Source organism: Rousettus aegyptiacus, unplaced genomic scaffold (genome assembly GCF_014176215.1).
Source record: "Rousettus aegyptiacus isolate mRouAeg1 unplaced genomic scaffold, mRouAeg1.p scaffold_m13_p_5, whole genome shotgun sequence".
NCBI lineage: Eukaryota > Metazoa > Chordata > Mammalia > Chiroptera > Pteropodidae > Rousettus > Rousettus aegyptiacus.
The window spans coordinates 65,948,110-65,973,332 of NW_023416308.1; the positions used below are offsets into that span (position 1 = coordinate 65,948,110).

The window sequence follows — 25,223 nt, forward strand, 5'->3', positions numbered from 1 at the left end:
CGAAATAAAAATTTACAATAATTAAATAATATGTTTGAGATATAAAGTAGTATTAGTAGTATATTAAATAGCTATTAAAATTTTTCTGAAAACGATTATTTTTCACAGGTGAAACTCTTTTAGGACAATGATCAGAGCAGTACGAATGGCCGAACAAACAACAAACAATGAAGCAAGCTATCTTACACAAAATGATTAACATAATAATGTTTTCTTATGACATATCAACATAATTTAAGGCTCAACTCTCAGATTTGCAGGTTGAAGAGAGATTTAAGACATCTTCTCAGGGGTCCAAGACTTAAAATGAAGGCTGAGAGTGGAGTATTCTTCATTCTACTAAAATCAAGGGGAAGCAATTTGTTGCGAAGGAAAAGGCCACATACACCTGCTGGGTATTATGTATAGGTCAATTCAGGGTCCTGACTTCCCCCTATTTATTAATTCAGTGAATGAAGAGCAATATTGAGTTGGCAGGCAAAATGAAGGCTTTAAGTTTAGTTCAACAGTTTTAACTTCTGAGTAAGCCCAATCAGACAACATAGCATGGGGAATAGGGTAGGAGTAAGGTAAGAACAAAGAAAAGGGATCCCAAATAATATCTGAGTGCTTATTGCTGGGCATTGTTTGGGGGCTTTATATGTGTTGTCTCAATTAATTATATCACAATTCTCTGAACAGGTATTTCTCTATTCCACAGTTGTGCTGAGGGCCCCCAAATGCAGCAACTTCCCATGATGTCATAAAATAAATAGCAATCAGAATTCAGGGGAAAAAAGTTCAGCTGATTTAGAAGTTGTGGTTTTCTCTTATACCTCTTCCTAAAAGATATATTCTTTTTAATGAGGAAAGGCTCAAAATACATGGCAATCAAAAAAAAAAAAAGATTTTCAGATCTATAAAAACTATTTTAACAATATTTTAAAACGAAGACAGACATTACTGGTCTTAACGGCTTGCTGTATAGGTATGATCAAGGTACTAAAGAATCCTTTAGGTATCTAGTATCGAAATCTCTTGGAGAAAATATAAAAAGGTGATATAATAATGCTCTTATTTATGTTAATATTAGACATGGGATATTCTTGAATAAAAAGCACAGCCTCAAGTCTAATTGGGCATTTTTTTCTAAATACCTTTTATATAAAGTGTCACAAAAAATGCACAAAAATACAGAAAATCTATCTTAATTTCAAATATATATATTTTTATTGGAGAACACATAAAATCTCAGAAAAGAATTTAGTCCAAGTACACAGAGATATTTTAAAACACTTAAGAATTAATTTCAATTAGTAACATGATCTCCTTTGTGGTCATGTTAATAATGAGAAATGTAACCAGAGAATTCAGCTAACATAGTACATAATTATCTACTCTCAGAAGAATAAGGGTAAAGAGAAAATAATTCATATGTTAAGCTAAAAATGTGCATGGGAAAATTCTAGCATAAAAATTATTAAACTTATCTTTTTCATTTGAAGAAAATGTTTCTCAGTAATTTAAAACTCATAATTGGGTAATTTCTAGATAGGTGTGGCGAGGGAGTAGGAGTCTATTGACTAGAAAACAGAAAGCAACAGATTGATTAAAAGATTATATGCAACTGGGAACAAATTTTGGCTTCAATATGTAATTGTCAAAAGATAGCTATTTATCTTTGTACAATGCTGAATAGATAAAAGATTCTGACAACTTGGTCTAGTTGGGATTGCATATTTGTGACCTTAAACAATAAATCTAATTGCAGACCAAACATCAAAAAGTAGCTTTCAAATATAAAAGGGCATATACAAATGATTTTGCAATTTCATTATGATGGAAGTTTGGGTCTTTCAGCAGAACCCTGTGGGAAGCACTTCATATTGATAAAGTCTTAGCATGGATTCAAAAGGGGCTATTCTTTCTTCCATTCATGTGTATAAGGACTGTTAATGTAATTGAGGGTCAGATGCCTATGTCAAAAGAACAAAAAGGAATTATTCCCATAAAAAGAATCTTTAAAATAGTAATAGTGCCCTGCATTTTGACACCAAGAGTACTGTCTGAGCCTTAACCCAACTATGAAACACTACTGTAATCTGTGTTAAATATAAAAAAGTATGAGATAAAAATAAAGTTTATACAAGGAGACCCCATTAGAAGATACCTCACTATTCCATGGATCCTGTTATAATGTAAATTAAATCACATTCTCTATTCATGTATTAAGGCTCACTGATTTACTCAACAAATATTGACTGAGTGCCTAATATGTGTATGCACTGATTTAGGTTCTAAGAATGTAACAGTGAACAACAGAGTCCCTGCTTTCATGCAACTGACATTTTAGGTTGGGGAGAGATATAACAAATAAACAAACAGACAGACAGGACAGGACAGGACAGGACAGGACAGGACAGGACAGGACAGGACAGGACAGGACAGGAAAGGAAAGGAAAGGAAAGGAAAGGAAAGGAAAGGAAAGGAAAGGAAAGGAAAGGAAAGGAAAGGAAAGGAAAGGAAAGGAAAGGAAAGGAAAGGAAAGGAAAGGAAAGGAAAGGAAAGGAAAGGAAAGGAAAGGAAAGGAAAGGAAAGGAAAGGAAAGGAAAAGAAAGGAAAGGAAACATGTCATTGATAATAACTGCTATAATGAAAAACAAAGCAGAATAAGGGGAGAAACGGTGATGAAGCCAGACTTTATCATTTTACATAGTGTGTTCAGGAAGGGCCTCTCTGAGAAGATGAAATTTGGTAATTTGATCGGAAACATTAGTGACTTGAGGAAAGAGCATTTCAGTTTGAAGAAAGAGCAAGTACATAGCCCATGATGGGGTGTCTGCATAGCTTGTAAGGAGGACAGCCAACTAGATTACTACATGTGGAAGAGAATAGGGAAGGGAAATGGTGGTAGGAAATGAGGTCACAGTATGGCGGGAGACAGTGGTCCACAATTCCTATAGAGCCCTTTAGCCATGGTAAAGACTTTGGAAGGTTCTCAGCAAAGGAATGACAAGACAGGTTTTAAATTTTAAGGTAATCACTTTGACTGCTAGTTGGAAAATGGACTACAGGAAGGCACAGTTAGAAGCATGGAGGCTAATTCAAAGGGAAAGATGATTGTGCCTTGACTAGATCATAGTGGTAGAGGTGGAAAGAAGTGGTAAGATTCTAAAAAATTTCAAAAACAGAGTTGGCTAAATTCCTTGATGGTCTGAATGTGTAGTACGAGCAAAAACGAGAATTTACATATTGTTGAAATATTGTTGTTTAGCAAATGGAAAGATAAAATGTCCATTTACTGAAGTGAGGAAGACTTCGGGTTTCAGGAGAAAATCAAAGTTCTGTTTTGGACATGTTAAGTTTGAGATGCATGTTATGTATAGAACTGTTAAGGAAGCAAGCAGCTGGCTATACTGGTTTAAATTCAAAAAAGAAGTCTGATTCATATAAAATAGTACCTAAAGCCATGGGACTAGATACAATCACCTAGGCAATAAGTGCTGAGACAAAAAAAATATCCAAAAACTGAATATGTTTTATTTCTGATATTGAGTTACTTAGATGATTGATATAATCAATAGAATAGAATATTCTATAGTAGAAAAATTCATTTCTCCTCCTAATAAAATCGCCTTCTAATACTGTCTCATTTTTAGAGTATGCATAAAGATAACGCATTTAACTCATGTATACATAAACTTTGCTATTAAAGTTAGTCTATGCAAATGACAAAAATAACTAGTATAATTCAATCTATAGTTATTGAATCTTTCCACATTTGCAAGATTATATGCTATGTACGATATAAAACAAAGCCAGGGGAGACAAAGAGAAAAAAGAATTTATAGCATTATACCAAAAACTTTAATCGCTTCTCAGCCTTTTGGCTAAGATCAAGTATATAAAAACAGCAGATATACAACTTCGAAATTCCAAATTCCAGTTGGAATTTAAGACTATGTACAAGAAAGTAGAAAGTTTAACGTTATTACTAGAATATTATTCTTGGTCAGATGTCAATGTGGGGAACTCACAAAGACAAAAAAAATTCAAGTAGAAGTGTAATAATAGTAAAAGAAACAATTTTGCCCACAAAGATTCTTTATCTCATGCTTAATTTCTATGAAATTACTTCAATGAGACACTTTCATCTCTACTACATTACACCAGCAGATGTCACTAGTAAACCATTTTTGGAAGAATCTGAGCTCTTTGATGTGATTGCTGTATCGAATATTTTGTTGCATGTTTTCTCTTAAAGATATATTTATAGGCATTCGAACTGCTGCTAATTTTAATCAAATTGCATTAACTTCCCCAATGTAATTACAGTAATATTAGACTTTTATTAATAGGTGATTTCCTGTTCTGTAAGAGGTCAGAATTCCACAAGAATACCTTTTGGTCAATTGGTTGTTTTTTCTTTTTCTTCTTTTTTATTTTAATTAAGGTAGCATTGATTAATAACATTATATAAATATCAGATGTACAACATTAAATTTTGTATCTGTATATTCTACTGTGTGCTCATCATCAAAAATCTAGTTTCTTTCTGTTACCATATATTTGACCCCCTTTACCCAATTCACCCTCCTCCCCACTCTGCTTCCTCTCTGGTAACCATCATTCTGTTATCTCTGTCTATGAGTTTGTTTTTGTTAGTTCCTTTGTTACTTTTTGATTTATATTCCACATACAAGTTAAAATCATACGGTTATAGAAAGTGGTCAAAAGACGTAACTCAGTTGTTAGTAAGCTATCTACTGAAGTAAAATGGGTGAAGAGGCATGAAAAAAGAATATAACTTTTTATTCTCTATATTTATATATCACTTTAAAATTTTTACAAGTATACATTTATATATTATTTGTATAGTTTAATTAAAAACATCAATAGAACATTTAGGAACAGATTAAACAGTATAAAAGGTATTCATCTCTATTTCACCAACATAATGGCAGAGAATGTTAAACTCAAACAAGGCAAATTTACTAATTAATACTGCTATAAAGTTGCAACAGAAGACATAAAATTGCTAACTAAAATAAATAGCTTAGGCTAAAATTTTCTGAAACTATGATCCCAATGAACATGGATAATTAGGTGACTACAATCATTTAAAAAATTCATTAATATCAATTTCAGAAATCTTTTGTATTTTTTTGCTCACTGAATTGGTTAGAAGGAAACTCAAATATTGGTTAAATGTTTCGTCATCTATCTTTCTTCACTCAATAGTCATTTATTGAGCACCTAATGTACAGAAGACACTGTTGTGCCAATCACTTGAGGAATGCAAAGATAAATTATATACCATATCGGACCATAAAAAATATACAAGATCTCTGCAAAGCTATCTGTATGTCAAATAAATGAAAATAACCTTATCTAGAAGTTCTAGCAACAATTTCTGGTATTAGTAGTGCTTTCTAGGAGCTTGATTACTCTGCACTTCAAATTTCTTTAGTCCGGTATCTACCCAAATGATTAGAGAAAGGTAGTAGATGCAAAGTCACAATTAAAGATGCTAAAAGGCTACCAAAAAAATAAAGATGGATTTAAAAGCGCACAATGATAATTATTAAAATATTCTATTCTATTGATTATATCAATCATCTAAGTAACTCAATATCAAAAATAAAAGTTGCATTCTTATGTGAACAAAACTCTTTAAAACAAAATATCTTAAAGTTCAAGTATACTGAGGGTAAGAAAAGAATGATACATAAACTTAATTATATATTTATTATAGCTACAGATAAAAATAAATCTTCGAAAGTTTGATTTGTTTGATTATCTAATTATCATTGGTATTAAAACCTAAATATGTGGTGTGAACACAAAAATTTTAAGTTTAAAGTTAAAAGAACGAGAATGACTCAAATTTTAACTCACAGTTTGTCTTCATTTTAAAGAAAACTTGTGCAACGTTATGCAGTTTCTTCTTACGTTAATTTTTTCTTTTCTTATTTATAAAAACCCACATAAAATAATAAACCACTTTTCCTAACCCATTTTCAAGTGCAGAAGCTCACTTTAATACTCAGTTACAGTTTAGTAATTAAAACTTGATCAATATTAGCTAGATTTTGATTGATACTTGTTTATCATAAGATATAAAAAAAGATTGACATGAAATTAATTTCGGACATTTTTGTTTTGTTTTTAAAAAATCTTCAATATCCTCATCACATATGTATACTCCAATAGGTTAACTCAATCATTTCAATTTACTATTCAGAACTTGAGGTGTGTAAAGAAAATAAATTACATTGTTTACATACATACAACATGTTTTCCTCTTAAGATGACTGTTGTTTGAATAATAAACTTAAAGAGTTCAGTTTCAGCTGGCATATGGCACTCAACATGAGAAAACAAAATAACTAATGTTACATTCCTATTTTAAGAAAATACAAAAATCTGAAGATATTTGGGAAAGATTATTTTGTTAGCTTCGGGAATACATTATACAGCTTCAAAATAAATTTCAATTGGATTCCTTTAAATATTGACTTCTCCCAGTGCATTAAAAATACTACTTTTGATTCTGATGAATATTTTACAATAATTTTTTTCATACAAAACAGAACACGGCTTTCAAGAACCTAAAGAAAAGTTGCTGAAGCAGGCGCAGTTATGAGTAATGAAGTCTGATTGTTAAGCCCCCAGATGATTATTGTGTACTTTTTTCTGGTGTGTCCTAAATATAAATTGGAAACATTTTGATTCAAACTTACAGTAACAACTCCAACAAAATCAGGTTTCTCCTTAAATTTAGACAGGCTGGCAACTGTTTTTGCTTTAAAATACAAACTAGAAGGTCATTCTCCTAGCTGTCTCCAATTGCTAAGGAAACAAGAATCACATTCGAATTGTTTCTAAGAGAAATGTTAATTAGAATGAATATCCCTCTCAAAAAGAACTGGTAATACCAATATTAGTCAAACTTTTAAATACCTGTAAAAGAAGATCTTAGTTCTATTGGACCTAAACTGAAAGGCTCATTTGCAGTTCCTGAGGAAATGTCATATGTGTTTAAACTTGACAAATTAACTATAGGTAAAAAACAAAACAAACAAACAAACAAAAAACAAAACAAAAAAAAAATTTAAGATCAAAATGGTGTTTTATATAAATCCAAGAAAAAACTTAGCAACTTTTTAAGGTCATGCATTGCTATGAACAAATATTATGTATATTAAAATTATAACCACAATACTGAACTAGCATATTTTTAAAGACCTCAAGACTAGTATATATTTTCATTTTTTCCCCTCCTATAGTAGTTGTGAAAAAGATTAAAACAAATGTTTTCAATTATATAGAATCCTTGAATCAACATTAATTTATGTTCAAATGCATGTTGGTATCTATATATCATTAAAATAATATGGCAATTGGCTTTCATATTGAACAAAACAAGTAGCTATTTGAAACTATAACATCAGGCTATACGTCTTCATAAATTGATGCTTATTTAATATCAAAGGTTAAATCTAAAATAAATAAAATATTCATCTCCAGGTAATGGAGCAAAAACAATATTTTGGAAGCTTTTGGAAAACTATTGATTTCTGATTAACTGAGGACTACAAAGTATCCTAACTCTAAAAGGAAAACATTCATTTCAAAAACTTCATTACTTCATTCACCTCAAAGATGATGAACTTAACTTGTGGTATGTACAATACAATTGGCAAGTTAACACATATTGGAATCTTGCTAGACTATAGGTGGTATTAGAAAAATGGAATATTGGAGCTAAAGTAAACCTGAGATTATTATATTTTACAGATTGAGGAATCAAGGCCCAGGGAGGTTAAGTGATCTACGGAAAAACAGACTTTGGTCTCACATATCTTCTCACAACAGTAAAATCATTTTATATCCTAATCGTCTCACTCTGAGACTGCTGAGGTCTCACTGTGAAGAAGAAATACTACAGAGAAGTAAGGGGATCTTGGACTGTAGAAGAGAAACCACAAATCACCAGAATGAAGAGAGAGAGCAATGCTCTTCCAACAGATATTATGCAAAGACTTTACAAAGGACATAAGAGCATAGATAGTTTTAAAGGAACCAATTTCCAGTTTCTCACTTCCATATGTCCTCCTATCTAAACAGGATTTGCCTGAAAGTGTACTTTGGTCAGGAACCCTTGCTGGTTTTTCTTATCCACCGCCTCTTCGCAACAGCTACTTTTTCACATAGGTCTCTCCACAATTTCCTGGACAATCATAAGGCCCACCCATGATGTTAATTTGCCACCTTTAGCAATATAAATTCCAAAAGCATCTCAATTGCATGTGTGAATATAAAAAACAGTGCTGAACTGAAGTTTCATTGTTGTCCCTATTATACACCAGGTAAAAAATTGGACTTCTGAAAGAAATTTATAAGATCATTTCCCTCTTATCTCTCAGTAGTAAACTGAATCATTAGTTACTTTCAGACACATTTAACACTTTCTCAACTCTCTCATTTTGGTCATCCTGGTCCTTCCATATGCAATGCCCTCTTTAACTGCCTTTCTTTTTTGAGAGATTCCCTACCTAGTCTATCAGGAATGGCAATTTCTTCCACAATTAGATGTTACTGTTTCTTTCTCAAACTCTTTGTTCTTTGTAGATTTGGGGCAGGGTAGGGGGGTGATATGACTCTGGTTAATATGATAGTGATTTCCATAGTTATCTAATCTACTCCATCAAATTTAGGGTTTCTTATGCTGTTTTGTGTTTCATGTTCCAGAAATCGAAGGAGCAATTTACAAAGTTTACTTCTTTAATAATGAGGTTGGAAATATTCTGCATTTTATTGTTATACCATTCATTAAATAATTAAGGCATCCAGGAATATAAATTAACAGGCTGTATCCATCTGGAAAGACTAGGCTAGTGATTGATTTTCCAAGTGTAGTCCCTGGAGCAGCATCAACATTAGATGATAGACAACTTGTTCAAAATACAAATTCTTGGTCCCTACCCTAGACCTGCTAAATTCAAAAACTCTAAGAGTGGGTCTCAACTATTTATACAATCTACGTTTTAACAAAATCTCCATCTGATTCCAATAAATGCTCAAGTTTGAGAACTGGGCTAGGTTATGCTGCAGTAATAAAATTTCAGGGGCCTTCAGTAATAAAACTTTATTCCTTGCTCACGCTATACATCAAACAAGGGTTGGCTATGGCTCAACTACATGTCTTTATTTTGGACCTTAGGGTTATGGAGAAGTGTCTATTCAGATCTGTTGATTGTGAGAGCAGAGAGAAAATGAAAATATGGGACACTAGGTTATGACTCAAAGCTTCTACTCAAAAGTAAACATAAATCATTTCCACTCATTTCATTAGCCAAAGCAAATCTAAGGCCAGGCGTGATGTCAATAGGGCAAGGAAGTATAATACTTCCCCAGAGAGGGGAAGCAAAGGTTTCTGAACAATAACACAGTCTACCATACGGGCCAAGCATATTATTGTTGAAAATCAATCGCATTTGTTTATTATATTTAAGGAAATTCAAGGCATAATTTCCTTTTTCCTCCTAAATCTTACCATCATTTAGTCTTTTTCATAATAACTTCAATATTTCACTTTAAGTATGATAATTAAAAACTTTTCTAGTACTGGCTTCAGAAATAGGCTTGTCCTACAACATATTAATATTTTACATATATGCAAAAACATGTGTGTGTATAGTCTGAGTTTTTCCTAATTACTAAAGCATTCAGGAATTTCACATTGTTCAATTATGTATCCCAAGTGCCTACATCAGTGCATAGCACATAAGTCATTCCATAAACATGTTGAAAGAAATAATTTTTTATCTGTGTAGTAACTGAAAACACCATTTTATAGCAATTATATTTTCAACTGGGTGCCAAGTTTCTTGAATTCATTTTTTTAACAGCAATTCTAGGTTTGTTTGTTTGTTTTTTAATATTCTTTTTCTAAAGAAATTTATTTTTTAATCAGCTACCTCAATACTTATTAACAATTTCCAGTGATCATCCTTTTTTTTCCACCTTGGATTTTACTGAGTACTGTTCTTGAGCTGGCTCACATGCATGTGGTCAGCTGGAGCCTGGGGTGGTCTCTGCAAGGTACAAGCTAAGGAAGCCAGGTAGGTCAGGGCCCTTTCAGCCTTTTCAAGCCTTGGGCCAAGTCCTCATCAATCCAATCTCTCTGGCATGATTAGGAACATTAACAGAGAAACATCTCATGGGTGCATATATGGGCACCTACACTCTTTCCTTCAGATGCATCATCCTCCGCCCTCAGTTCAACACCTGACTTATTATTACAGGAGACCTTTCCACCAGAACTTTTCTTGCAGGAAAGCTGACTTGGAAACATGTGGCGGGCGGGGGGTGGGGTGCAGGGGGCGAGGTGCAGGAATAAGAGGGACTCCAGCAAGCAGATCCATTTGTCTGGGTGTCTACAGTAAGGAATCCTTGAGGCAGGTACTGTAAACTTTGAAGAAACCATGCACTACAGGTCCTCCCATTTTGAGGAACTAAAAGCAAGGAACAGAAGCAAAATGAAACCTCTGTCACCCTACCCATCTTCTGGCAGTTTCTAGATAATGATCTAAGGAAATAAGCTGATATTTCTAATTGGAGGATAATCTGGAAAACATACACTATCAACAAGGGCCACCTTGCAGGAGAAGCAGGGAAGGTGAGAGACTCCTGGGCACAGAATGCAAACAGTTTGGGGAGTTCTAACTTCTTTTCCCCCTTGATTTTTCTATGCTCACCATTCAGCTCTAAGAGCGAGAGTGAGGAATCAGATTCTCTTGGGGAGTACAGGAAGGCAAAGAGACCAGTCACCAGGGTCTTGTTGCATGCAAAGGGTCCAGTGCAGAAGGCACCTATCGTGTGACATCTGCTCTGGCATAACCAGGCAAGGTGGAGCTAAAGGGGTAGACAGTTCCTGCCTGTTGTCCTTATTCAGAGGCTTTGGACAGCCCAACCATACAAGTGCCCAGAAGAATGGACAGCTTGAGCGGCAAGGATAAGGTCAGGCCTCTACCACAGCTCAGGAATGAACTCAACCTAATTGATGGTGTCAGGGCCTAGCAGGTCCTCCTCTAGGCCAGGGAAGCTGATGTCCAACAGGATCTTGCTCAGGCTATCATTCATTGTATCCAAAACCAGGCCTTCTGTCAGGGAATGGTTGGCTCAAAGGCCAGCAACCAGTGGCTCAGGGGAGCCTGACTTGGGGTAGACTGGCTTGGGGACATAAATATCTGAAATGTAACAGCCACAGGGGAGGTCAAAGGGCTCAGAATTGAGGCACTCTTGGGGAGAGTCAAAGAACAGGATACTTTTCAGAGTGGTACTGAGATCTATCAGCCCCAGAGAGTCAGGCAGGGGGCCAAAGGGATCCTGAGGGCTTCATACTGGGCTGAAATCTAGCTCACCAACTTGGGCTGGGTGTGACCTCCAGGATTCGGAGGTCAAGAAAAGGGCAGATTTGCTCAGGGCGAAGGAGAGGAGCAGCATCTCCTAAATGGGTGTCTTAAAAGATCCTCCCTTCCCTGGGAGGAGCCAAGCTGGGAGGCAGGCACAGAGGACTCTGAGGGGAGAGAAAGCTCTATGGCTCATCGTGAAGTCACGGGGCCTTCTGAGAAGAGCAGCTCAGGCTAATCCACACAGGGAGGATGTAGGTGCTACTTCCTTTGAGATGGGTTCATCTCCCTCCTCTTCCTTCATTTAATCACGAGCATTTCAGAGACACACCAGGCTGGAGACTTGAGCCCACTGCAGGGTCTTGGTAATCACTTCTGTCCTCTTGGGATCATTGCTGGTTCAGGCTTGAGGTTGAGGAGAGAAAGTGGGGGTTCCCCTACAGCTGATAAGGATGAATTTGCTGGGTCCACTGCTGCCACTCTTCTCCTTTGGCAGTCAATGCTGTGATGATGCTGTGGCTATTGGAATCATTGGGGATGGCCACCACCTTGGTGTTGTGGATAATAATGGTGAGGTAGTTAATAATCTTGTTCCCAGCTAAAAACTTGCAAAAGTTGGACTCTGCCACCTCCTTGAGCCTGCATTTGAACGCTGGGCAGGGTGCCTCTAAGGCTCCTCTTTCTGATGTTTCGCCTGGGGCATTCTGAACAAGAAGGGGCAGCGTCCATCTTTGGAGAATCAGTGGCCAACAGGGGCTAGTTTTCATTATGAATCTCTGTTTTCACTCTCCACTGAGAATCATAAGCATGGACCCTCCTGACTACAACTACCACTGCTGCTAGGCTGTGGCTCCTAGGGTAGGCTCTGGGCAACTCCAACCTAGGGGCCAAGCCAGGGTCCCAGACAGGGGCTCATGCCAGGCCAGCTGGGTCCCTGGCAGTGTGAAAGGGGAACATCTACCTTGGGGATCCTGGAAGGGAAGGGGATCCCAGGCCAGTGATCATCTTAATAGAATTTTCTATTGAATTTTTACACTGATTATTTGGTATGAATTTATCCTTAGACATAAATATAAATAAATAGGAGTCTAAATAGAAGTCTCTTTTATTAATGAGAAGCTTTTTTTTAATACCCCAAATGAAATATGACAATGATTATAAAATAAAACTATCAAATCCAAAAGGCAGTATTGGGGATGCTGCTGTAGGCATGCTTGTCACTTTAGTAGGAATTGTAATTGAGTAAATGAGTTGAGAGCATAAAGTTTGTAGGTAGGGGCATTATTCACATTCATTCATCATTTATTCATGCATTCAAGCAGTTAAATATTTCACATATATTTACTACAAGTCAACTATGTGCCAGGCAGGTTGCCAAGTGCTGAGGATAGTCATTGTTTGTGTTCTTTAGGGATTTAACAATGCAGTAGGATATACAGGCAAGTAAAGCGCTAGTACAGTATACAAACCACTTTAATAGAAACTACGCAGTGCCACAGGAATACAAAGGAGAGATGCCTAACTTTGGCTTGGTCATGTAAGGCTATCCAGAGGGGGAAAAAAAAGATATTTAAGGAGATACATAAAGGAAGAAGCAGAAGAAGAAAGTTGGAAGGGAGGAGAGGAGACAATATATAAGACTTAGAAAAAAGAGGAACTAAAGAGGTTTAAGGTGACTGGAGCATGGAGATTTAAAAAAAAAAAAAAAAAGCAGAGTGAAGAAAGACTGGCACAAGCCATACTATGCCAAAAATGAGTTTGAACTTTACGTAAAAGGCAAAAGAATGACATTACTTGAAGAATAACATGACTAGAATTGTGTATAACAGATATTACAAGCATACCTTTCATGACCTACTATTGAATCCCATTTCATTATTTAAACTATAATCTCATTTAGAAATATTTAAATTTTTAAAATGTCAGCTTACAAACTGAATTCTGTTGAAAGCAACAGATATTAAAGCCATCTAAAAAATTATATTCATTTTGAGATAATAAATTAAACTACACATCAACTTTAAGACCTTTTGATATATAAATTTGTTTAAAATAGTAACTCTTTTCCAAACCATAACTAAAGAAAAAGTATCAAACCTGACACTATTAAATTCAAATAATTAATACTAGCTGTTATAATAAACAAGCCAAAAAAATCTCAGTGCTTTAACATAATAAAAATCTATTTCTTGCTTATCACTATCCAATAAAGAATTCCTCTAGGCCATTTCTGCTATAGAGAGTAACCTAATTTCCAGCAACCATAATGGTAGTTCTACATGTTGCTGTGTGTGTATATAATTAATAAAGCACATCATTTATTTATTGTGGGAATAGGGAAGGATAATGAAAACCAAGACTATCAATGAGTCATATCAAATGCAATAGCTATACACTTTTGTGTTACTAACACTATATCTAGAGAACTATGAAGCAATGGCTGTTCATTTACACATTTATTCATTTGTTCCACAGTTATTAACCACTGAGGCAGCAGAGTTAAAAGAAAGGGCTATGGAATCAGACAAGTCATTTAAATTCTGTGTATGTCCATCTATAAAATGCAAATAATTGCACTAACTTCATGTGAATATTACACTAAGTGCTCAATAAATGTCACCTATGACTATCGCCTCTGCTACTGCTACAAGCATAGCTACAAAGATAAAGGTATGGCAGTTATCGTCTTCGGCATTGAGACTATAGAGAATATGTAATAGTCTCTACCCATATCAAGTCCATAGGCTTAAACCCTGAGGTGAAACAGTGAGCCACACACAGCAAGAGGAAGTACAGACAGTACCTACCATGAAATTAACACCATTATCTAAAAAGGTCCAACATTACAGCCCTCCCTCCAAATATACAAATAGATACAATCATATTAGCGCATAATTATTTACAAATCAAAAACAACAGTACATGCAACATAAACTTTCAAATTAAAAAAAAAAAAAAAAAAAAAACTGACCTGAACTGGAAATGAGTCCATCAACATTTGAATGCGTAAGCTAACTGCAGCTACAGGGGAATACTGCTCAGCAATAAAAAAAAAACTGCTGAGATACTCAACAAAATGGATGAACCTCCAAAACATGCTCAGAAGAAGCCAGACACAAAGTGCATACTGTGTGATTCCATTTACATAAAATTCTAAAAAAAAAAAAAAAAAAAAAAAAAGGAAATCTAATCTATAGTGATAGAAAGCAGATTAGTACTTGGTACCAGGGATAGGGATGGAGACAGGAACTGATTGCAAAAGAACACAAGAGAACTTTTAGGAATAATGATTAAATTACTTGATCTCACAGAGCTTCAGTTTCCCCAAATGTAAAATTGAATAATACTGTTTGCCACAAGAGGACTGTTATGGAAGTTAAAAGATAAACATAGTCTGAAAGAGAGAAGGTGCCCAGTAGGTTGCTGCTGCCTTAGGGTTGGGTTAGTTTTCTTTTGTGAGGAGAGGGTAAAAGTACAGGGAGGGTTTGACCACCCTAACAAAGGGCTAGCTAACCACATGATCACAGAATGTTTGTAATGAAAGGGTTACAAAAATCTCAAAACTACTCAATGAGCATTAAATGTATAACCCTCTGGATTATACTTTTACGATGACAAAATTGGCAACTCAGCCTCAGGGAGGGAATAAGTGATAAAGACAAATACAAAAGAACACCAAAAAAGATTCAGTGAGGGGACAATATGGAGGAAAACGGTTTCCTGAAGTCCTTGTTCCTTCTATAGAAATTTTATGACCCTTACCAACCTTACAACACTACTTTCGCAAATGTTTTTTGGGAGAATTGGGCAGGGTAGGGAAGAATAGGGGACTAGTTACAGGAATACTCTGATATATTTTGAAAACTTTAGAAAAAGTTGTGTTATTTTTCTCTCAAAGCTTTATTAAAAGTAAAATTCTACAACAGGTAGAAAACTAGAATGAAAAGGTTTTAATTTATCAGACTATTTGGGAAAACTAAGTTTTTTTGAATATAGACATAAAACGGAAAATAAATTTATATGCAAACAGTCATGCTTCCTTCAAAACAAAAACAAAGAAAACCCTATATGACCAGCTTAAATGAGAAACGGAGATATTAAAGATCATCTGAACCTATAAGGCCCATATTCTTTCAAAGACAGCCATTAGTGTGGAAAACAGAGAGTTCAGTAAACTAAAGTCACGTAGAAGGTATTTCTTAGGTATCAATTATATGGCATTGATAATTTCAAAATGCAAGAGAAAGAAAAGACAGCTACTCTTACTTGAGCAATGTTTCAACTACTTTTATCAGAGCCAACAACATTAATGACTTAGAATATCTTGAAGTTATCATGAATTTCAACAGAAATGATCGGCTCACCTACAAACAGGTCAACAGATATAATTACAAAACCTCAAAAAGAAACTTCCATTTCTAATCCTTAGTGTTCTAAATATAAAACGAAAGGATTGAATTGAATGGTACTTAATATTCCTCACAACTTAAAGATTTTGATACAAAATATTACCCACAATTTTGTATGATCTTATCAAACTTGATATAGTCCCAAACTGATTCTAGGTCTCAATTAAAATCCTAAATTTGTATGAGATGGACTAGAACATTCAACTCTAGAGAACACTGAAGATATATCCCCTTATATGTTCGAAGAAGAAAAAATGTTAATTACTGTATAATTAACATTCTACCCAAAGTAAAAGAATTTCTAATACAAATAAACACTAAATAATCAAATGTTCAAGATTATATTTTACCTTGACAGTAGCTTATCTACTTCTATTAGTCTATAATAATTCTATATGTGGAAGTTATCTGAGTTCTGTTAAATTAAGGATAGCAAATAATCAGAGTATATTTAAAGAGTATGTTTATAGTACCATTCATATCTGTTATAAGCTGACTTTCTGCAACATGCTCTTGCTTTATTAGGTTAGAAAGCTGGAACATACACATGTAGTTTTTTACAGAAAAATATCTTAGAATATTTAAGGTATATATGATCTAATACTTAACAAGAAAATGTCCTAGAACATTTAACAAGCCTACATTAAGAACTGTTTAAAAATATATAAAAAGAGCTAATGATATGCATATATACACATATACACATATTTACATATACATACAAACATATTTTTTTTAGGATTATCTGTTCTTTTTTAAAGAGGGGCAAAAAATAATTCTAGGTTATCCTATTTGTATCTTAATTTCCTCAAATACTGTCCTAGCCGGGTGTCCAGTCCTTGTAATTTTATATATTCCTTTGCATATGTAAATTAAAATGCTGCTAAGTCAAAACCAATATTATTATTTAGAAATACAAAAACTAATTTTCTTTTCAGTGCTACATGATTAGGGGTCCCTGTAGAGCTGGGCAGTAGAGAAAAGTGGGTGGAAAACTTTAAAATCCAAAATAGCTTGGCTTTTCTCACTCTGAAACTCTAACTTGGTGAAAAATGTATTTTGTCTTCCAACAAGTTTATATTTTATGTTTTCAGTATCCTGTCAAATACTACACAGAGCTATTTTATTTATTTATTTTTTTGGCAACAGTGTATTAAAACTTAACATTCTTAGAGTTAGTCCAGTGCCTAACGTAAGGTCACTCAACAGCCAAGTGGCTCATAGGTAGGCTTTGACCTCAGGAAACCTGTAATGATTGCTAGTGTTTAAATATATGAATTTACTTTTGACTTCAAGCTATGCCTTGTTCTTCATATCATTTTTGTAGAAAAAAAGGAAAGGGAATTGAAGCTTCAGAGGAAAACTTTCAAGAGGCTAAAAAAGAAGGGAGAGTCGTAAAAACACAAAAGACAACCATATAACAGAGTAGAAGAAAATAACATTCTTGTATTTAGTTTGTAATATAATTACCCAATGTAATAGTAACACTTCATACAAAAAAAATTTTAAGGATCAAATATGTGTTGACAGAAAGAAATCTAACTATGGGAGGTGAACATATAACGTTATGTGTGTGTATATATACATATGCGTGCGTGTGTGTGTGTGTGTGTATGTCTTACTGTTGAATTGTACACCTGAAACACTGAATTTCATTAACCAATGTAATTATAATAAAAATAAATTTAAAATAAATTAAATTTTTAATAGAAAAATTGTAGAGGCCTAAACATGGAGACAAGGGCTTCTCAAATATTCATTCATTTAAATAAAACAAAGCATGAAGAAGAGGTTAGAGGTTATTTTTGCTCTAAAGATACAACAGATGCCTCTTAGAACTCCTTAGAGAGAAAAAGGTTCCTTGAAACCAGTGCACTTACAAATCATATTTTGTAAATGTCTTGCCTAGCCTTCTTTAATATAAAGACATGGAGTTGAAAATATGGTATTTATTTCTCAAGAGTTCATTCACTCCTACTACTAATCCTATACTTCAGTCAGTATAGAATACTTGCCATAAGATCTCTAAAGCACAACAAGGTATTTAGCTTATTTTGGCCTTTCTAAAAAACTAAGTCAGAAAGTCAGAAGGTAGGAATGTACTGGTGGAACCTGAGAAAAACATGTATGAGCATGCAAGGGAGCTATTAAGTAGAAAGTATAGACAGGGAGGAAAACTTTGAGGAAAACGGGCAGAGATTGTTATAAGTCAAACTTGTGAAGACATTTCAAATAAGTCTGGGTTTAGCTGTGAAAGTCACGGCATAATTCACAAATTTACAATTATCATTTTAGCTTTGCCTACCAGTAAAGGGAGTAGCTGGCAGAATCGCAAGAATTGGGCCCTATAAGGGAATGTGGGAAAGAAAATTAGACATTAAGAAGGGTTTCATTTTTAGTGTTCAGCAGCATTCAGACCCAAAGTTCTGTTGACATTTCTAGCTTGGGAAGGAAAGGCTTCCTGAATTACTGCTAATACCCCTTCCACCCACTCTGAATCTGGTCTAGAGACCTATGTTTCCTAAAAAAGTACAAAACACATTTTGTAAATCTCATATCTGGTGTCTTTGTTTAAAAACACTCAAGTTTCATTTTCTTTTGCTAGTATACTGGAAACCAACTCTATCTACATCATTAGCACAGAACTCAAATGCTCAAAGTAAACAGTATTTACCCAACAATGGTCTTGAGGGAAAATGCAGATAAACAATGAGGAGGAACCTAAATAACCTAAAAACAAAGTACTTAATAAGTCTGGTCCTCAGTTTCTTCCTCTAAACAATGAGAGAGGAAAAAAAACCCAAAAACTGTCCCTTAAAAGATTGTGGTGAACATGAAAAAAAATGAGGTAACATACAACCATCTATCAAGAGCAGTGCCTGGGACATGACAGGTATTCAAAACACGTTATGTTCCTTTTTCCCTTTCCCTTGGGTCTTGTTTTCTACAATTTGTGGTATTCTCACTCCTCCTCCACTTGGTTTTTGGAACTTTTTGCTGAATCTATGATCTCAGCTTATAAATGTCTACATGCAAATTCAAAGTGATGATTTCCATTTTCTGAGAAATATATTTGTTCTATTTTTCTTTATAACCGTAGTCTGTTAGATGGACTAAGGACTAATAGTCCCACAAATATCAATGGATGAGGAAGAAGACCTAAGTTGGTAATAAAAGTAAAGAGCAAGAAATAAAGGATACTAGAAAAAGAGAGTACTATTGAAGTCGAATACTAACGACAACAAAAAAAAAGGGTTGAAAGGACCTCTGAATAAGAACATGGGTCGGTAATAATATTCATATGGTATTTTATTTGATCCTCACAACATCCATTTTACAGATAAAAATATGGAGGTTTAGGAAGAAAGTGTCTTGCCCAAGATTGTTCAGTTAATAAATTATTAGAGGAAACAAAGTTAGAATCAAAGACTTTTGACTGTAAATCCTATATTCTTTCTACTGCACCATTCTATACCTAGTGAAGATAGAACTCACAATATAAAGTTGAAAGTTTTAGAAAAAAATGGAATCGTTAAGATAAAATAAATTAGAGGTTTTAAATGCAAGAATAAAAGACAGGGTACTAGTAGAAAGGTTCAGCTTTAGAAATGAGAAGACCTTAGCATAATGAAAAATTTAAAGGCTAAATTCTTTTAAAGCAAACGTAGTCTGGGTCATGCCCTAATAAACATAAAGGATTTTCCAAGAGCCTTACATTCCAAAAGAGCACACTGTAAAAATCCTCAACTAAAACCTCAACATCATAACAATCAAATATAAAACAATGGTTTCCAAATCAATCAGAGAATCAATCAGAATTATCACAATGCTGAGACCAGAAAAAAATTCAGAGATCATTTCCAGTACTGTATCTATTAAAGCAGCAGTGTCCAACAGAAACATAATGCAAGCTATATATGTAATTTTAAATTAGCTAGTAGCCATATTTTTAAAAGTAAAAAGATGTGAAATTAATTTTAATAATATATTTCACTTAACCATGTCCAAGATATTATCATGTCAACAAATGATCAACATAAAATAATTTTAATGAAATATTTACATCTTTTTTCTGTACCAAGTGTTCGAAATCTGGTGTGTGCTTTATGTTTACAATACACTAAATTTGAACTAGCCACATTTCAAGTTCTCAATAGCTAGATATATGTAGCCAGTGGCTTCCATACTGAACAATGCAGTTCTAGACAACCACAAAAGCAACTAGAGCCTGCATATGTTGTCACTTTCTAAAGATTAAAATTAAAAGGGTAGTTAGTAGAATGTGTTATATAACTTTCTGCTCTTCATTGATAATCCAAAACTTAATATAAATCTATAGTAAGGATCTGGTTATGGATCAACTGAACCCAGTAAGACTATGATTACAGATGCTTTTCTCTCTCTCTCTCTCTCTCTCTCTCTCTCTCTCTCTCTCTCTCTCTCTCTCTCTCTCTCTCTCTTTCTTTTTTTTAGTGCTGGTGTAAAATTTTTGAAGGGGCTTTTCTTCTAAGGATTATAGTCAAGAAGGAAGCAATCACAATTGACCTTTCCAAAAGTAAACTGATAGGTAACCTGATACAGCAAGTTTCATGAAAAGTACTTTATAACTGAGGGTTCATGTAAGAGAAACAGAATTGAGATTTTTATAGATATTCCTTTAGGTATACATGATTTGAATATGAGAAAAACAAAGTTTCTCAGAAGGAAAAAAAAAAACTTGTGAGAATAATGATGGCTGATAACTTTCCAGAAAATATTATTTCATTTATGACCTTATGAATAAAGCTATGAAACTAAATTTTAACAATAAACATAAGAGCTTGACAAGTAGTATAAGTCAAAACTATATGTGAAACTGCTTACATTTTGGTGAATAAAATAAAAAAGGAGTCTGTATCTTCACAATAGACGTTGTAACTTCTGAATTAGAAGCCCTAAGGAAATATTTTTTTGTTATATACTGTCTCAGTTAGAGACAGCCTACTGAATTCTATTGATTTGGCTAATTTCAGAATCCATAATCCTATTAACATAATAAATTCAAGCATAAGTAGCATTTTAACATGAATATCTAAGCAAAATTCTTAGAAATGTAGAAGAAAAAATAATTTAAACTGCTTAAGAAAGACTAGGACAGGCATTTTAACCAGAATTGTCTTTGTGATCTAGACGCTATCTGAAACCTAGACTTCTAAGAGAAAAATCTCAAACAGTTGGAATCCGGATTAGAAACACAAAATAAATCACTTCTGACTGAAAGTCACTCTCAAAAGGTTTAATCATGAGTTTCCACAAGCAACAAAACAACAAAACAAATAAAGAACATTAATGACATTAGTCAACTGGTTTTACTAATGGTGTGGCAAAAGTAAAAATACAATAGCAAAGAGACAGAAGAGTATTGTGAAATCCATGATCATCCATTCAGTATCTTTGACCCTTAAAGTCAGCATTTTGTTCCTAATACACTCTTGTAATATGGATATAGGTGTTCTCATTCTAGTTTAAATCCTTAAATCATTTACTAGAAACTTAAGTCATCTAAAATGTAACCGTTGATAGTGTATAATAAACAAGTCATATAAATATTCATATTTAAACTATCTTTTAAAAAGAGTAGGTACTCAATCTCCCTGGAAAGTAAACAAGAATTTACCTAGCAATCCTATATTCCACAGCACATTGTCTTATAGGGAAATAAGAATACTGATCATAACATTTAGTTTCATGTACTATTTAGTTTCGTATATTATTTTTTGAAATGCATATCATGCATAAAATTCCTTAATTTGTGAAAAATTTTCATGTATCACCAAAAGCAATCATGAAATCCAAGCTGTGACTAAAACAAGAAAAAAGCTATGTAACTATTGGAAGTTTACAATTATGTTCAGTGTATTGGGGGCGATGGGGTACATTTTCCAGAAAAATATTTTTCCTTCAAAATACTTTTTTTCTTTTTTTATATAATAAAATCCCCACAGCCCTAAGAAATCAGATACAGCATGTCTACAATTTTCTAAAAGAGGGTAGACAAGAGTGTTCAATAATCATTTTTTCCCTATAAACTTAAAGAAATAGATGAGAATTTTTTCATCTACCCCTTCTGCACACAGGAAACTAGAAGTCCAATTTAAAAATACTGCTTTTTATTAACCTGTTAAAAATATAATATATTTTATGGAACTGTATAATTAGACATTTTATAGAAGAGTTTACTCTTATTGAAAACTACAGCAATTATGACTTATGACCCTTCCAATTTGTTTTTTGTATTACCCTCGTTATATGCCATGAGAGACAAAATATCCCATTCTACTCTTTCACAATTCTTGCCTTCACCCATCAGTTAAATTCTTAGTTCAAAATGTGCTGATAAAATTAATATAAAAGACCAATTTGAAAAGATGTGGATACCAAGGATGGTGTTTCACAAACTGCTAGATACTTACCCAATACTCACTCTCCCTTTCTACTTTAGTAACAGAATCTAGTTAGGCATGTTGCTCTCTAGAATATAAACCCACAGTTCCCAGCTTGTATGGCCATATAACTATGTTCTAAATAACTAGATGAGAACAGGAGTGTGTGTGGTGGGGGAGGTGGGGTGAGTGGCGGGTGGCGGTGGGCGGGGCGGGGCGGGGCGGGGCGGGGCGGGGGGTGGGGAGTCTTTATCTAAAGGAAGCTGATTTCAATAGGCGGCAGCCCCTTTTCATTTTTCGCCATTCACCTTCCTTCTGGCTTATAAAACAGATAGTATGGCTGGAGTTTCAGCAGCCATCTTAGTACAGGAAGTGAACTCAAGAATAAAATTTATTCACAAGGTGGTGAAACTGATAGTAGGTTAAGAACACAATGACTGTGGAGTTACTATATCAGCCCTGGATTGCCCACTTTGAGTCCGCTTTTATATAAAAAATAAATTTCATGTTTAAACTACTGTATTTTGGATTTTTCAATCTTAAATACTAAAGCCAATCTTAAGTAATCCACAGAGGATAAGAAAATGAGACAATGTAGGAAAGGAAAAGTTTTATTTTTTATGGGTCACATTCTTCCACACATCACATTCAGTAGTTTAACATAATGGTTAAGAGTACAGACTTTGGATCCACACAGCTGGCTCTGCCACTTATAGCAAGTTAGCTAAACCTAGAGAGGTTTACCTCGGTTTACCCATCTGTAAAAATGGGATAATAAGAATGGTACCTACTACCCTCATTGGGTTGTTTTAAGGATTAATTAACATATGCTAAGTACTTAAACAGTGCTTGCCACAATGTAAGTGTTACATGTAAGTTAGCTACCATGATTATAACTGATAATTCTAATAATAATAATAAATAGCCTTCATTACGTATTTACATTTCAATACCAACTAGATTTAAAGAAATTGCTGAACACAAAGAGATTTTCTCAAACATTCACAGAGTCCAACATTGGAATATGGGTACAACCAAATATATCTGTTTAATGAGTCAATTTACTTCACTAGGAAATTTTAGAAAATATTTCCAAGAAAGGCTAATGACTTCATTCAATAAGAAAATAATTTTTATTTAGTTTTATTACTTAATAGATTAAATAAATCATTATTATAAATAGAAATTGTTATTGTTATATTTATAAATTTAGATAATTTATAAATGTGATCAAATTATCAACTCAAAGAATATAAAACTTTGAAGCATTTTAAGCAATACCAGACATTTAGCAAATTTAATTCCAACATGTAATTGATCTATCATATTTACAAATAGAATTATACCATCCTTAGACAGTAAATGTTTTGTTTGACTTACAAATTATGCACTGATTTCACCCATAGTTCTGACTATTTCCCCCATCATTCCTAGTACTCTTTGAACTCATCCCATTGGAGGGTATTAAACTCCAAATGCAATATGTATACTCCAAACACCAACATACATGAAAACCAAATTGTGGACATAATAGTAGTGTTGCAATCAACTTTTTATTGTTGCTCAATAAATAAATCATATTTATTGAGTACATTCTGTTTTACCTTGTCCTATTATCTCGACCCTATCTGGAAAAAGTTTTGGTGTTTTTGTTTGTTTTTGCTTTTGTTTGTTTGGTGTTGTGCTTCTTTACCTCTAGTAAAAACTAGCGGTCCCTTAGAGATACATATACCCTGCAGCCATCTCAAACTAATGTTGATTGTACCACATTCTTACTTGCTTCCTATTTCTAGCTTTATACCATTATCTCCAATTCTTTAGTAAAAATCCTGATCATTTAAGGCTCATGCCATTCAGTCATACCACTCTCTTTGCCTCCTCATCGCTGTTGCATGTACTAATCAACCTCTCTGTCATTCTCTCTTATCTATTCGAGGCTTTGAAACTTAATTCACAGTCTTTCTCTCAATTCCAAATCCTTCCATTGTTCTGGGTGACTTCAACATCTAGATGTGTGATCCATTTAGTATTGCGGCCTTCTCAATGTCAGTAACTCCACTTTTCACTTCAACTATCTGCTTCCACAGTTACTATCAGAATCTTGTTATCCTAACTGCTCTTGAATCATGTATTCAAGTAGCTCACCTTAAAATCATTCTCCTCTTCTAATTCTCTTGATGAACTATTCCCACCATGAAGGTTCTCTGGCCTCTTAAGAGACCTCCTTTCCCATCTATCAATGCTTTCTTTCTTCACTATCCTTCTTATCCACAGCTTAAATTCCATAACCCTAGAAAATACTTTATTACCCTAAACTCCCTTCTCAATCAGTCCTTGCATCACTTCCACTGGCAAAACTGAAACCCTGAATGATATTAACTAGTTTCTCCATATCTATAATGAAGCAAGTATATGTTGCTAGGGAAAATTACACAACAAAATATGATCACCATGCTCAAATGGATCCTGCACACAGCCATCCTACCATTTTACTCTGATTTATCAAAACAAGTATTTCAAATCCTCTGAATTCTGTTCAGGCCATTGACTCACTAGCTTTAGTTTCATCAAAGATGCTACCTTCTACTTTATTGGAAAATATAAATGCTAACACACATGACTTTCCAATAGGAAGCTAAGAAGATTCATGCCTGATAGCTTCTGCTTTGTACCATTTTCTTTTTCTTCTCTCCAATTACAGAAGATAGTAGTTAAATCTATGAACATGGGGTGTTTACAATCAGAATAAAGAGAGAGACGAGAAGAGAGCCTAGAATCAAGTTTTAAAGGATTCTAAAAATTGATGACTGACTAGAAGAGAATAAAGCTTTAAGTTAAATCACAAATTTTGTACTGAAAACAAGCCAGTTACATTGTGTGTGTGTGCACGTGCGTGCGCATTCACACATTTCAGCTACATTTTATGTGTGTGCATATAGATTCACATACACGTACATATATTTATACAAGAAACTGGTTTGGAAGACAAAGATAAC

General features: G+C 34.0%; 1 protein-coding gene across 2 annotated transcripts in view; it reads right to left on the bottom strand.

The window, feature by feature from the left end:
• TMEM135 (transmembrane protein 135) overlaps positions 1-25,223 on the bottom strand; it is a 190,809-nt gene that overhangs the window by 26,342 nt on the left and 139,244 nt on the right. The gene's annotated exons all lie outside the window — the stretch shown is intronic.